This window comes from Acomys minous, assembly GCF_964271855.1.
Source record: "Acomys minous genome assembly, chromosome: 11".
Taxonomy (NCBI): Eukaryota; Metazoa; Chordata; class Mammalia; order Rodentia; family Muridae; genus Acomys; species Acomys minous.
In genome coordinates, this window is record NC_140492.1 from 45,145,027 (window position 1) to 45,157,559 (window position 12,533).

Sequence of the window (12,533 nt, forward strand, 5' to 3'; positions counted from 1 at the left end):
ACAACAGTGTAGGTGTTGCTGTGAAGGGGTTTTGTGGATGTGATTTAAGTCCCTAATCAACTGCTTTTAGGCTAATAAATAAGAAGGCTTCCCTGGGTGGGTCTGACTAATTCGGTTCTTGACGGTCAGAACTCTGTAGAGCTGCTGGGTCTGCACATCCTTTCCTCTCTGACTTTCCAGGCCCACCAGTCCGAAACATTCTTGTATCTCAGCACCGGATGCTCCAGCTTGATCCATATCTTTAAATGGCTCGCTGTCTTCCCTGTGTGTGGAGGTTGCCTGGCTCTCTCAATTATACCAAACAATTTTTTTTATCAGTAAATATCTCTCACATTTGTTCAGTTTCTTGACTCAACTCTAACACATTCATTAAACATTTTTATAACAATGCACTGAATCTTTCAGTTTCATAAAAAGTGCTAGTCCGTGCAGATAGAAAGCATAGACAGTCGTTTAAGATGATCTTTGGTTATAGACAAAAGATATGATGCAAGAATCAGGGACCACGGTGGGACAGAACAATGGGAGTTCAGTATGACCATGAATTAGTGACAACACTTTTGCCCATAAATTGGAATTTGAGTATACTCATAGAAGGCAGAGACAAGAAAGACCAGCATTCTGTCTGGAGAACAGCATTAGCATGCATGTTAAGATAGTTTAGTGTGTTGAGTACTGATGATAAAAAAAATGGTTTCACGTTCAATCAACACCTAGTTAGCCCTTTGCTCCAGTTGTCCTTTTAAAAGCAAGTGGACAAATTAATGCCTTTAAATTATTGTCAGTTAACACAAAAGAATGCTAAGTATTCAACCCAATCATTAGCTAAAAGCAACACTAAATTTTGCTGTAGAGTTCCAAAGCAGAATAAAAAAATGCTATATAATGTGAGGTCATGAAAAGAAAGGAAGTGAGCTCCTCTTCCAGGTATAGTCCTTAAGCTTGTGGGGAGTCCTTGCACTCAGTTCTTGTGATCTTGGTGAAGATCAGTTAGTACACCTGAGTGTGTGTGTGTGTGTGTGTGTGTGTGTGTGTGTGTGTCTTTAGATTAGACAGAACTAGTGAAGAAGCAGCTACTTGTATTTAGGGAAAGCTTATTACAAAGCCTAGGAGAGTTTTCTAGCAAGACCAGCTGAGTCTTAAGGGTTGCTATACAAGATGAAGAAAGATTAACTTTGTTCAGTAGGAATTCATTTGGGGAGTCACAACATACATCTTGCTGCAGACACATTTTTCATTTTTGTTTGTGGAGAGCAAACAATTCTGGTGCGTGTATTCTTCGGAGAGACTAGGGAAATGGCTGAACATTTTTTTCAGTGATTTCTTAATTTCAGGATCTGAACATTGAATGCTTATTCTCTATGGCAGTTAGGGGAAAAAGATCTCCTAATATGTGTATAGTATTTTGTAGCTCACAAAATGTTGACAAATATGGCACAGTATTGCTCTGTAAGGTAAACAAAGCTCCTGAAAGTCCTAGGATGCATTTTCCGTGGGGTGTGAGTCATATCCAAGGCCGTACCACCCAGATGCACTAGAGCTTCTCTGACCTCAGAAGGTAAGCATTATGGGATTGGATCTGGTTAGTACTGGATGGGAGTAAGTTTGAATCCTTAATATTCAACCCTTACATCCACAGTTCTAGAGCCTTTTGGTTTGTTTGTTTGTTTTTTTTCTTCTTGAGACAGCTTTAAAGTCTCTCTCTATGCTTTCTTTTCTTTTTTAAAACCTTTATCTAGTGTTATGTGGTAAATGATGGTGGAGAGGGCTGGAAGAGAGAAGAGGGAATGCATGACGTAGCAAATGTTGGCTACATCCCTGGAATTCTCTACACTGTATGGATCTTATGTGCTCACTCCACTTCTTCTAGCCCTACCTTATCTCCACCCATCTTCTAATGAGAGGGCTAATATCTGGCCCCATGGGGGAACTTTCATCATTCACCCATGAACTTTCTTGATTTCTCATCTGATAACTAGTTCTTGGGTCATCAGGTTTTGAAATGTTTTAAGTGGCATTTGCAAATTACTAATTTTACAAGCATTAATCACCTTCCTATAATACAAAAATGCATCCTCTCTAATGGCTTCTTTTCAATTTATTTTGTGTTACAGTGTGGAAAAATCCCAGTACTGGCATTTCAGTAATGTCTTAGGAAAAGGGAGAGAAATGGAAACCTTGTTAGGAAGTGCTATGTGAAAAGAAAGAGGATTCTGTGACCCGAGGTATATGGAAATGTTGGGTCACATAAAGTCAGACATGCTCCCCTCCCCCAAACTGTAGCCTCATAGTGCCTTTTCTCAACTATTTGTTGTTCATAGTTAATTTATAAGCTGGTTAAAAATATATCATATCTGTTGTACTCAACATTTCCTTAAGGAAACCTCTCCCTTTAAAAGTGGAACACGGGTGTCCTTTGAAGGGAATAAAACTTGTCAATACCATTATTTTCCAAAGCAAAGCAAATAATAGATGCACTGTGGCTATGTTATTTGTAATTTACTGGACAGTCAACACTTCCCTAGGCTAATCAACTGCTCATGAAAAGAACTTGGAAGAGAGAAGGAAACCCATGTTCTCTGAATCCTGTTACAGTAAGTATGAAGGCAGAGCTTGGCTTATAAGACTTGCAAGCAGCTGGGAGTGGTGGTGCATGCCTTTGATCCCAGCACTTGGGAGGCAGAGGCAGGTGGATCTCCGTGAGTTCAAGGCCAACCTGGTCTACAAAGAGAGTCCAGGACAGCCAGAGCTGTTACACAGAGAAACTCTGTTTTGGAAAAAAAAAAAAAAGGCTTGCAAAAATCCCTGGCTTAGTGCTGTCACTATTAAGTTTGGTCATAGGACCTTCCCCGAGCACTAGATTACAGTAGCTTCCAGATAAGAGCTCTCACTTTCTTCTTTAGTTCATTCCAGCTGAGATGGTACCTCTAAACCCCAGAAGCCAATCCTACAGTTTTGTGTATAGAAACTCCTCCAATAGATCTGTAAGTTTCTAGAAGTCTTTTTTTTTTTTTAAGGTAGGTTTTATCTGTGTAGCCCAGCCAGGGCTGTTCCGGAACTCCTCCTATAGATCGGGCTGGCCTCATACTCAGAGATCTGCCTACTTCTTCCTGATCCTTGAATTAGCAGTGTGTACCACCATACCCAGCAATCATCCAGCTTTTTATTACACCCTTAGACCCATGATGCACCCCAGCTGAAGCAAGACCAATGAGGAATTAATGTGAGTCAACCAGAAATATCTAGGTAGCTAGGTATTCAAATATTAAAAAAGCCACTTAAGATTTCATGAAATTTACTCAGTTTCAGAAAAATCAATGTTTATGTGGTTTCTTTTTTATATTCTTTTCTTTCTTTCTTTTTTTTTTTTTTATTCGTTTCCACCTTGGGTTTGGGCAGTAGTTCAGAGGGAGAACTTCATCCAAAGAATATCAGTATTACTTAATTTACTCACTCATCTTGGCTAACACATGTACATTAGACACTGCAAAGGTAATGGCTAATAAATATATTACAGATAGTATGTCAAATTTAGGCACATTAATAATATTAAATTAGAGAGCTGTTCAGTTATTAGAAAAATAGCCTCTCTTGGAAATTGGTAGAACATAGACTCTTCTGGGATTAAATAAGTAGAACAAAAGCAGTATTGAATGTGATACAATTTCCACTTCTTTGTGAACAATAAATACTCCTGGTTTCCTCACTCACTTCCTCATTTACCTGAGCATTCACCCAGCTTTACCAAGAAGCCACATTCATCTGTGAGCTTTGTGTGTTAAAATATCTTTAGTTGTCTGTACATAGCTTTACTCCAGAGTCTGGACCTCAATGGAGTGTGAACTCTTAGCGGGTGGGGACCAGCACCTTCTATTTTCTATGCAGAAAGAGTTGAATTAAGACATGTTTAAGGTTTAAAGTGTTTCGTTCTATAGATTTGGGGTTGCACATTGACATGTCTTTATTGATGCTTACATAGTTGGCTTTTACTCTATTTGTGTCTAGGAAGGTCAAGTAGACTCAGCCAAACATTAGTCAAATCTACGTTAATATCTCTCAGGTCAAAAGCAAATGAACAGAACAAAAGATCTTTTAGCTTTTTTTTTTTTTTGAGAAGTTCTGTTTCTTTAGGTTCTCAGACCATGAAAAATTATGCATAATCACTTAGTTCATTTCCATGTCAGTCAATCAATGGGAATAGATTGGGCATTCCCTATGTCTCTAGAATTGTAATGATTGCATATTACTTTCATTGCAAGCAAAAAATATTCTTGGCTCTTATACAGAATAAAATATATGAAACATTCAAATATTTTCCCCAAAGAGAGTCAACTCATATTACATGGAATAAAATTTTAATGCATATCAGGTCTTCATAAATTCTTGAACAGGTTTGCTTTAATGTGAGATAGAACACACTCAGTATCGACCTCATTTCTCCTTACAAAAATAAATCAGATCTTGTTTTCAATGATGGTCTGGGAAATTCCACAGACTCAAAAAATGGTTGACATATGGCTACTGAAATGCCACCAACTTGAAAACAGAAGCAACCTTGCCAAGGCCCAAACTTTCCAGTTGTTCAATTTTTCAGGCTCAGAAAGCACTTAGCTCTGAAAAGCAACCAGAGAAAATGTAATACATTGTGAGAAGACGTTGCAGTTTTGTTGTCAGCACTGGGAGTCTGTTGGCAGGACTTGAAGACTTCTAAATCTCCTCTAACTAACATTTTCTAATAAAACACAGGACTTAGAGCATCTCAAATTCATCTGGCCCTGAGGTGGAGGTGTGACTTTAAATGATTTAATTAATTGCCTTCTTGTTTGTCTAATCACGTCTACCAAGTAATCCACCAAGGAAAACACCAGGTAAGGAAAATAAAACTTGGGTCTTTGATTTAATCGCAATTTAAAGGGGTGAATATAAAAGGCATAAAAAATTTTATTAAAAGGATGTTTTCAGAATAATGTCTTCATAAGTGACTTCTGATGGATACTTCTCTATTTTTTTTGTTTTTGTTTTTGTTTTGTGTGTGTGTGTGTGTGTGTGTGTGTGTGTGTGTGTGTAGAAATAAGTAAACCTACATTTTGAAAATGCTGTTTAAGTAAGCTTCCATTTGATGGTACAAGGTGACATGGACTTGGATCCTTGCCGGGTGGTGTGGTTATTGGTGAGCATATATTTTATTTGTTATTTCTAGTTTGCTTATATACACATGTTATTGATTATATAGCTGATGAATATCTGGACATGAACAGGTTAGGAGATATGTTATTGAAGCCAAAAATTAATTTAAAATTTAAATTTTGTTAAGAATGAGTTAGAGCTGAAAATGCAGTTCAGTGGTAGACTGCATACATGAGGTCCCAGGTTCAGTCCTTAGCACTAAAAAAAACAAAACAAAACAAAACAAAAAAAAAAAACAAAAAAAAACCCCACACACAATAAAACAAAAAGCCATTCCCTCCAAACTCATAGTGTCTTTTTAAAAAAGTGAAAGTCATTGCATATTTAAGAAAAGTTAGTTTCAGTTTCCAGATCACAGCATCAGTTGCCTGGGTGATTTTATATGCTTCTTATGATACCAGAAAATTCCAAGTGTTTAAAGTCATGTGATGCAGAGCAGAATTAGAACTAAACTTGATTATTGCAGATTTTTGCTCATATAATGATGTGGACAAGATGCTAGTTTTAGCATCAATTAAAGGGAGTTTCCATACACACATCCAAATATTTGTCTCTTAGTTTTTGATGTAACATGAGTCAGTAGACTCAAAACACATTGGACCTTTTGGCTATGCTTAGATATGATGACCATAATTATTCATTTTCCCTGTATAAATTAAAGGGACCAATTTGATGGCGACTTTTGCCGTTTTGGGTTCTTTCTGACCCAGAACTGTGCTAAGACTATCAAAAGCCCTATGTTTCTGATTTACATCATAGAGTGTTCTTTAGAAGACACGTGGAACAATGCAATGAGAATGACCTGATTAGCACTATTGTTAGGTGAGAGAACTTTGCAGACCTCCCAAGGCTCATAGAAGTCATTTGCTGCAACTTTCCAGAACTGGCTTGACCTTAATTAAGCACATACAACTGTAAATCTGGGAAGGCAACAATAATACACTCTGCTTTAATGTGTGCTTATGTGCTCTTCATATTATGCACTGCTATGTGGTTATTACATTTCAGCTAGGTCTGGAATTTCTGTCCTCATCTTATAGTCTAGAAGCTTGACATTTCAAGTGGAAACCTTAAGTAACATTTATGAGTGGTTTCAAGACATCTCCTGCCAGGTGTTTTCTTTTAAGTATTTAGATAACTGAGATAAAACCCCCTAGTCTTTCCATAAACTGTAAATCATACAGGAAGTGGACTCAACTGTTAGTTGCAGAGCTGTGTTTAGAGTTCTGTATAATTTGTGGCTCTTGCTGTTCTTGCTTATCTCCTGGGCTTTGTCAACAGCTCAGAAATTCTGCATTTATTATTCCCTTAACATTTAAAAAAATGATATTTTGAGAACAGAGTGATTCTCCTTGGAAAATGGTTTTAAAAAGTTGTATTAGAAAGGTTCATAGCTTGAGATGTAACAAGAATAAATTAATAAAAAAATAAAAAAAGAAAGGTTCATAGCAATTCCTACCCAACATATTAAGAAGTGATATTTATTTATTTTCTTACCATTAACCAACGATAAAAAAAGATAAAGACCAAAATTTGTATGGCCATTTTTGGGGACAGGCCATATGAAATGCAATTTCTATTTCATTCATAAGCATTCATAGTTTATCTTTCTTTTACAGTAAATTTTGTGATCTTTGTTGTGATAGCAGATTGGACAGATGTAGAATTCTGACGTATCTAACAAAGCCACACACAACTTGATTAAAAAAAAAAAAGGTCAGAGCAAGCTTTGCTTTTCAGAATTGTCTTGTACCATGTGCAAAAGGTTAGGCACTTGTAGCAATTACAAAGACTCTCAAGTTCAAAGTGTGATGTTCAGGACCCAAAAGAAATTACAGTAACTTCCTTGTAGAAAGATTAACAGGCAAAGACCATGAGCGCCAGTGACGGAGATGAAGTAAAAACAGAAGTCAACTAGAAAATTCCCTTTTGCTTATGAAGGCCAGTCTTCTGTTCCACTCAGGCCTTCGGCATATTGTGTGAGGCCTGTACACTTTAGGGAGGGCAGCCATCCTTCTCAAAGCTCATGGATTTACACATTAAAATGAAACCAAATCACTCTTCCAGCCAACACATAAAATCAGTCATCATATTGTATGATAGGCTGAATAATGGAGCAAAAGATGGCCATGTCCTAATTAATGGGACCTGTGACTACTACCTTACATGGCGGCAGGGTCTTTGTAGCTGCAATAAAGACTGTTGAGATGGTGTACTTATCCTGGGTTACCAGAGAGAGCCTTAAATGTAATCACACTGTCCTGCTTAGGCGGAAGCAGATGGGTTCTAGCATAGAAGAACAGAAAAGCAAAAGACGACTTCAGACCGGAGATTTGAAGAGGAGGGGCTACAGAAGGAATATACACATCAGAAGCTAGCACTTCCAGAATGAACAGGCCTGGAAGCCTCTTGGGTTTAGTACTGAGAAAGTAATATCTGAATACAACGTCTAGTAATACAAGAGAAGAAATGTGTACCCTGTTGTTCTATCTGATAGATTCTTCTAGCAGTGATAGAAAACTGAGAACAAGTTATACATTCAGGCCCATTGGTTTGCCTCACTGTGACTAGTAATAGACTATATTGCTACTCTGCTTAGAGACCAACACAGGATTCAGTTTTGGCTGATTGAAGTTTTGGCTCGTGACTGTAAATAGACCATTAAGAAAAGCATACGAGGTCTCAAAGAGTAATAAGACTGTCGAACAGACTCTAGAGTAAAGAAATAAATGAACTTAGACCAACGTTAGTATCAGGGCCTGTGATTCTTCTCATGAAACTATTCCATAAATTACAAGTTAAAGAGGTGGATGTGAGAAGCCTAAGGTACAGAACACAGCACATGTGGAGACCCCTTTCAAAGAAAATCATTTGATCCAGCTGCACCAAGTACATACCACAGCCTTCAGGAGTCAGCAATCTTGGATTTTTCTCTAGATACAGAGCTATATTTTGCTGGAGTCCAAATTCCTAGTGCAACAACAACAAAAAAAATCTACTACATTTGTCATTATATTCTTTGACAAATACATTGTACCCGGGAAAAGCATAAGAATACTTCTAGGCCTATGATTAATCTATCAACAAGAGTGGGTTTCTCCTTGCTAGTCAAAACTTTACCTGCTTTCTCAGCTTGTATCCGACATCAACTTTGACAAGCTGAGTTGTGCGTGCACAGGAACTGCACTGGGATGTGGCTGCAATGTATTTGTTCCGGATCAACATCTGTGGAAGGAAGAATGAGGAAGTCGGGTTGAAGAGAAGGAGAAGTCAAACTGATTCCTGGCTGACACATCAATTTGTCATCCTGGGAAACAGCAAACATAGCTTCCAAAACAAGTGAGTCCTCTCCTGCCTTGCTCTATCACTGATTGCAGGCTTCCTCCAAAACGGCACAAACTCAGGTAAAGTTGGACTCAACAGTTCATGCAGATCACAAAATGACAGATAGTGGAAGATTTTCAGTGGTTGCATTATTGTGTGCTGCCCAGAAGTTTCCCAAGGAGGAAAACTGAATTGAAAGTGGCAGTCATTCTCTTTCTCATGACTGTGCTCCAGTGGAGGATGAAGGAAGAAGGGGTGTGCCTTAGGTTGGCCTAACTCTGTGAGATGGGAGTTCACTCCCTGAGACAGTGAGCACAGTGCTCATGGGTGATCATAAGCTACACCCAGGAGCACATACGGGCTCTATCCTCTCCTATGAGTGACACATGATCAGCTCTTCAGCTTGGCTGAGAGAGCTTGCTCAAAGAATGTGGGATTTTTTCACTTGGCCAGAAATTAATTCTAGAATAACTCATCCCAACAAAGATTACTTGATCTCTGTTCAATTCCTGCCATAAAAACCCATAAAAGGTCACTAGGTGGCACATTCACATCCCTCCCCCAACCAACCAGGAGTTCTTTCTCACATTTCCTTGACAGACCACTACTTACACCTGTCTGGATTTCCTTGGTGTTCTCCTTGGCAGTGAAACAATCAACTTGAAAGCTAATAGTCCAGGGAACCCTTGGCTACCCTTAATTGTCTGGCACCCTAGCATTCTGAATTAAGGCCCTCAACGGTGGAGAAATGGCTCCCTTCCTCTCAGAAATATCAGCCACATGCAAGGAGGGAAGGAGTCATTTATTACATCCAACATGTGGCATCAACAAGCCATGGAAAGCAGATCCTTAATGGATGAAGCAGGGAAGGGAATGCTGGGCAGCCCAGTGCAACATCTGTGATTCAGAGGTATCAGAAGGAATTTTTAGAGACAACTGTAAATTATCTGCAAAAGTGAGAAAAGCTTACAGTCAAAGTTTGAAGAATTTCCAGAGTCCACATGTACTAGGTTTTCCAATTCAGATATGTGGATAAGGACAAAAGCAAGATTTCTTTAGGTTGACAGAAGTATCAATGACATGAGTGAACATGCTGCAAACCTATCCTAACAGAAAGGCTCCTTATCTGATTATGTGATCAGAGTAGTGAGCAAGGAAATAGATTTTTGTAGAGAAGGAAGCTCCCAAGGTTTCATATTGAGTTCTTTTTTTATGTATATCAGAGTCCATCTGGGGAAATATGAACCTTTCTGGATATTTAAACTACAATTAATATCTGCATAGGTGCCTCTGTGTATATAACATAAGACACATAGACAATATGGCCACTCTTTGTTTTTTTAATTAAAAAATTTCCTTGTTTAGTTGCTTATTTTGTGCACATCTATGTGTGAATACATGTGTGTGTATGTGTGCTGGTGTGTAGCATGTAGAGTTCAGAGGACAACACTGGGTAGTAAGCTCTCACTTTCCACCCCATTGACTTGAGAGTCTATAGCTGTATACTCCAGGTTGGTAGGCCCAAGAACTTCTGGGTAATTCTCTTGTCTCTGCCTCCCATCTTGAAGGGATTGTGGATACCTGCTGCTATAGTCAGCTTTTTAAAATGGTGAATTCCAGACACTGAACTCTGGTCATCAGGCTTACCCACATACAAGGTCTTTGCCTGTTGAGTCATTTCCCTGGCCCCTGATGGTAATTTTTCTAACAACTGTAAACAGCTGGACTAAAGAACTTTTCTGTTCAGCTTCCTGGCTAAGACACAGTTCATAAAGGGTTAAAGTTTGTTATTAATTCCAAGCTGACATACTCTTGCTTAGGTATTTGGAACTGGTGTTCTCCATGTCCGTTTTATCAAAATCTAATTTAGAATCTTTGGAGTGCTTGTTCAGTGTGGTGGTTTGAGTAGGTATGGCCACCATAGACTCTTGGGTTTGAGTGCTTGGTCCACAGGGCATGGCACTATTAAGAGATGGGCCTTGTTGGAATAGGTGTGGTCTTGTTGGAGGAAGTGTGGCATTGTGTAGGTGGGCTTAGGGGTGTCCTAATGCTCAAGCTCTGCCCAATGTGGAAGAGCGCCTCCAGCTGGCTGTCTTCCGAAAACAGTCTCCTGGCCGCCATCAGATCAAGATGTAGAACTCTCAGCTCCTTCTCCAGCACCATCTGTCTGCAGGCTGCCATGCTGCCCACGATATGGCCACTCTTGAGTTGGTAGCAGTTGGAAACCACTCTCACCATTACCAGGTTACAGAGATAAAGGAGTAGGGACATGGATAAATGACTAAAACCACCCATTTACATCCCTGCCAAACTGTTGTAGGAAACAGTTGCATTAGGTTGTGCCTTGTCCTGGATGACTTCATTTTACAGAGCAGCATCTGACTTCATTTGGGGAACAAAGGCAGAGGCAGAATATTTATGCATTTTGTTTGTGCATATACATATGACTACCTGGTCCATCGAGAATGATGAGGCGTTATAAATAACATATTCTCACAAGTGAAAATAGGTGCTACCTATAAATTATCAAAGTAGGTTGGAAATACATGGTGTATGGTTGTCTCTATGGTATTAGGAAAACAAGATCTGGAATTTATTTATTTATTTTTATTTTATTTTATTTTTTTAAGGTCTGGAATTTATTAAACACAGCAGATTAAAGAAGGACATAACACCCTTATCTAGAGCTCATAAAAAGATAAATACCTAACAAGGTAAATGACATGATCTCAATGACCCCATTGACTACCTGTTATAGGCATCAAAGGACCCAGAGATGCCTGTCCTTAGGACGTTTATAGTGAACATCTGTCTGTCTGTCTGTTTGTCTGTCTGTCTCTCTGTCTATTTATCTATCCATCCATCTATGTATCTACGCTAGGGAGATAACTCAGTTGGTAAAGTGCTAACTTACAACTACAAAGATTTTCAGTACCCAACTGAAAAAAAACCTATGGTATAGAACTGCAATCCCAGTGTTGGGGAGGTAGAGAAGTGAGAAGCCCTGGGCTGCCTGAGCAGCCTGTATAGCATCATTGGTGAGCTGTGGTCCAGTGAGAGAGCTTGTCTTAGATGAAATGGGAGGTGTTCTTGAAGATGATAATCTAGGTTATCCTTCCCTCATATGCAGACACATTAAAAAAATTGGTTTGCCCAAGATCATGCTACCAAAGAAAACTGGGACTTAACAGCTTGTGAAAATTATTGTTTAATAAATTCTGATGTTTTGGAAAGATACAGACAGAACTGCCTATATTTCTGACACTGTGAGCTCACGAGATTAACTATAAAGTGATGGTTGGAAATGACAAAGAAATGACTGGAGGGCAAGGCCCGGGAATGCTCTGAACAAAAGCTATCAGTCGTAGACCAAATGTCTTAAATTAGAGGTGAGGCAAATGAAAAAAGGGTCCAGCAGTGAAATAGACATTTCTTCCTTTCGTAAGTGGGTCCCATCCATCAAAGTCCTCAAGTCCAGTAAACTGATCCTGACAGTCATTTCTCCAAGTCTCTTATCTGTGACACTGTAAGGGCCTCTCCATGTTCAGTAGGATTTATAACCTGGAAATGTGCCAGTGGTCCAGCCCTCCTTACCTCTGAGGGCTTGAGGGAGGCAAGCTCCCAACTAGTTCAAAAGGAGGATAATGAAAGTGAAATTTACACGGAGCTATTACCAATACTTTTCTAGTACAGCAGTTTCTTGAAGAGCTGTTGCTATTTATCTAGAATAGAAAGCCAAAGCTTAACTTAAGTGTTTGTTGGAAATAAAATTTTAATATGTGAAATTGTATTCTAAATATGGAATGAATAACAAACAATTCTTTACCTATTTAATCATGGAACACTGACATCCAGAAACAGCCATGTGGTTTTACATAGTTAGCTCAGGGTTATGAAAAGGCTAAAAGATTTTTCAAAGGGTGGATTATATTATGTTTTATAAGGAAAATTAACGTTCTCTCTCTCTCTTCACATACATGTATTTATGTGTGTCTGTGCAGGTATGTATATGAAAGTGTGTA

At 38.8% G+C, this 12,533-nt stretch overlaps 1 long non-coding RNA gene across 1 annotated transcript in view; it reads left to right on the forward strand.

Annotated features, from left to right (window-relative positions):
• Window positions 1-4,643: 4,643 nt before the first annotated feature.
• LOC311608447 overlaps window positions 4,644-12,533 on the forward strand; it is a 160,790-nt gene continuing 152,900 nt past the window's right edge. Inside the window, exons 1-2 of the long non-coding RNA XR_014782975.1 lie at window positions 4,644-4,868; window positions 8,320-8,526. This is a non-coding gene — a long non-coding RNA (uncharacterized lncRNA). The remainder of the gene's footprint in view (window positions 4,869-8,319; window positions 8,527-12,533) is intronic.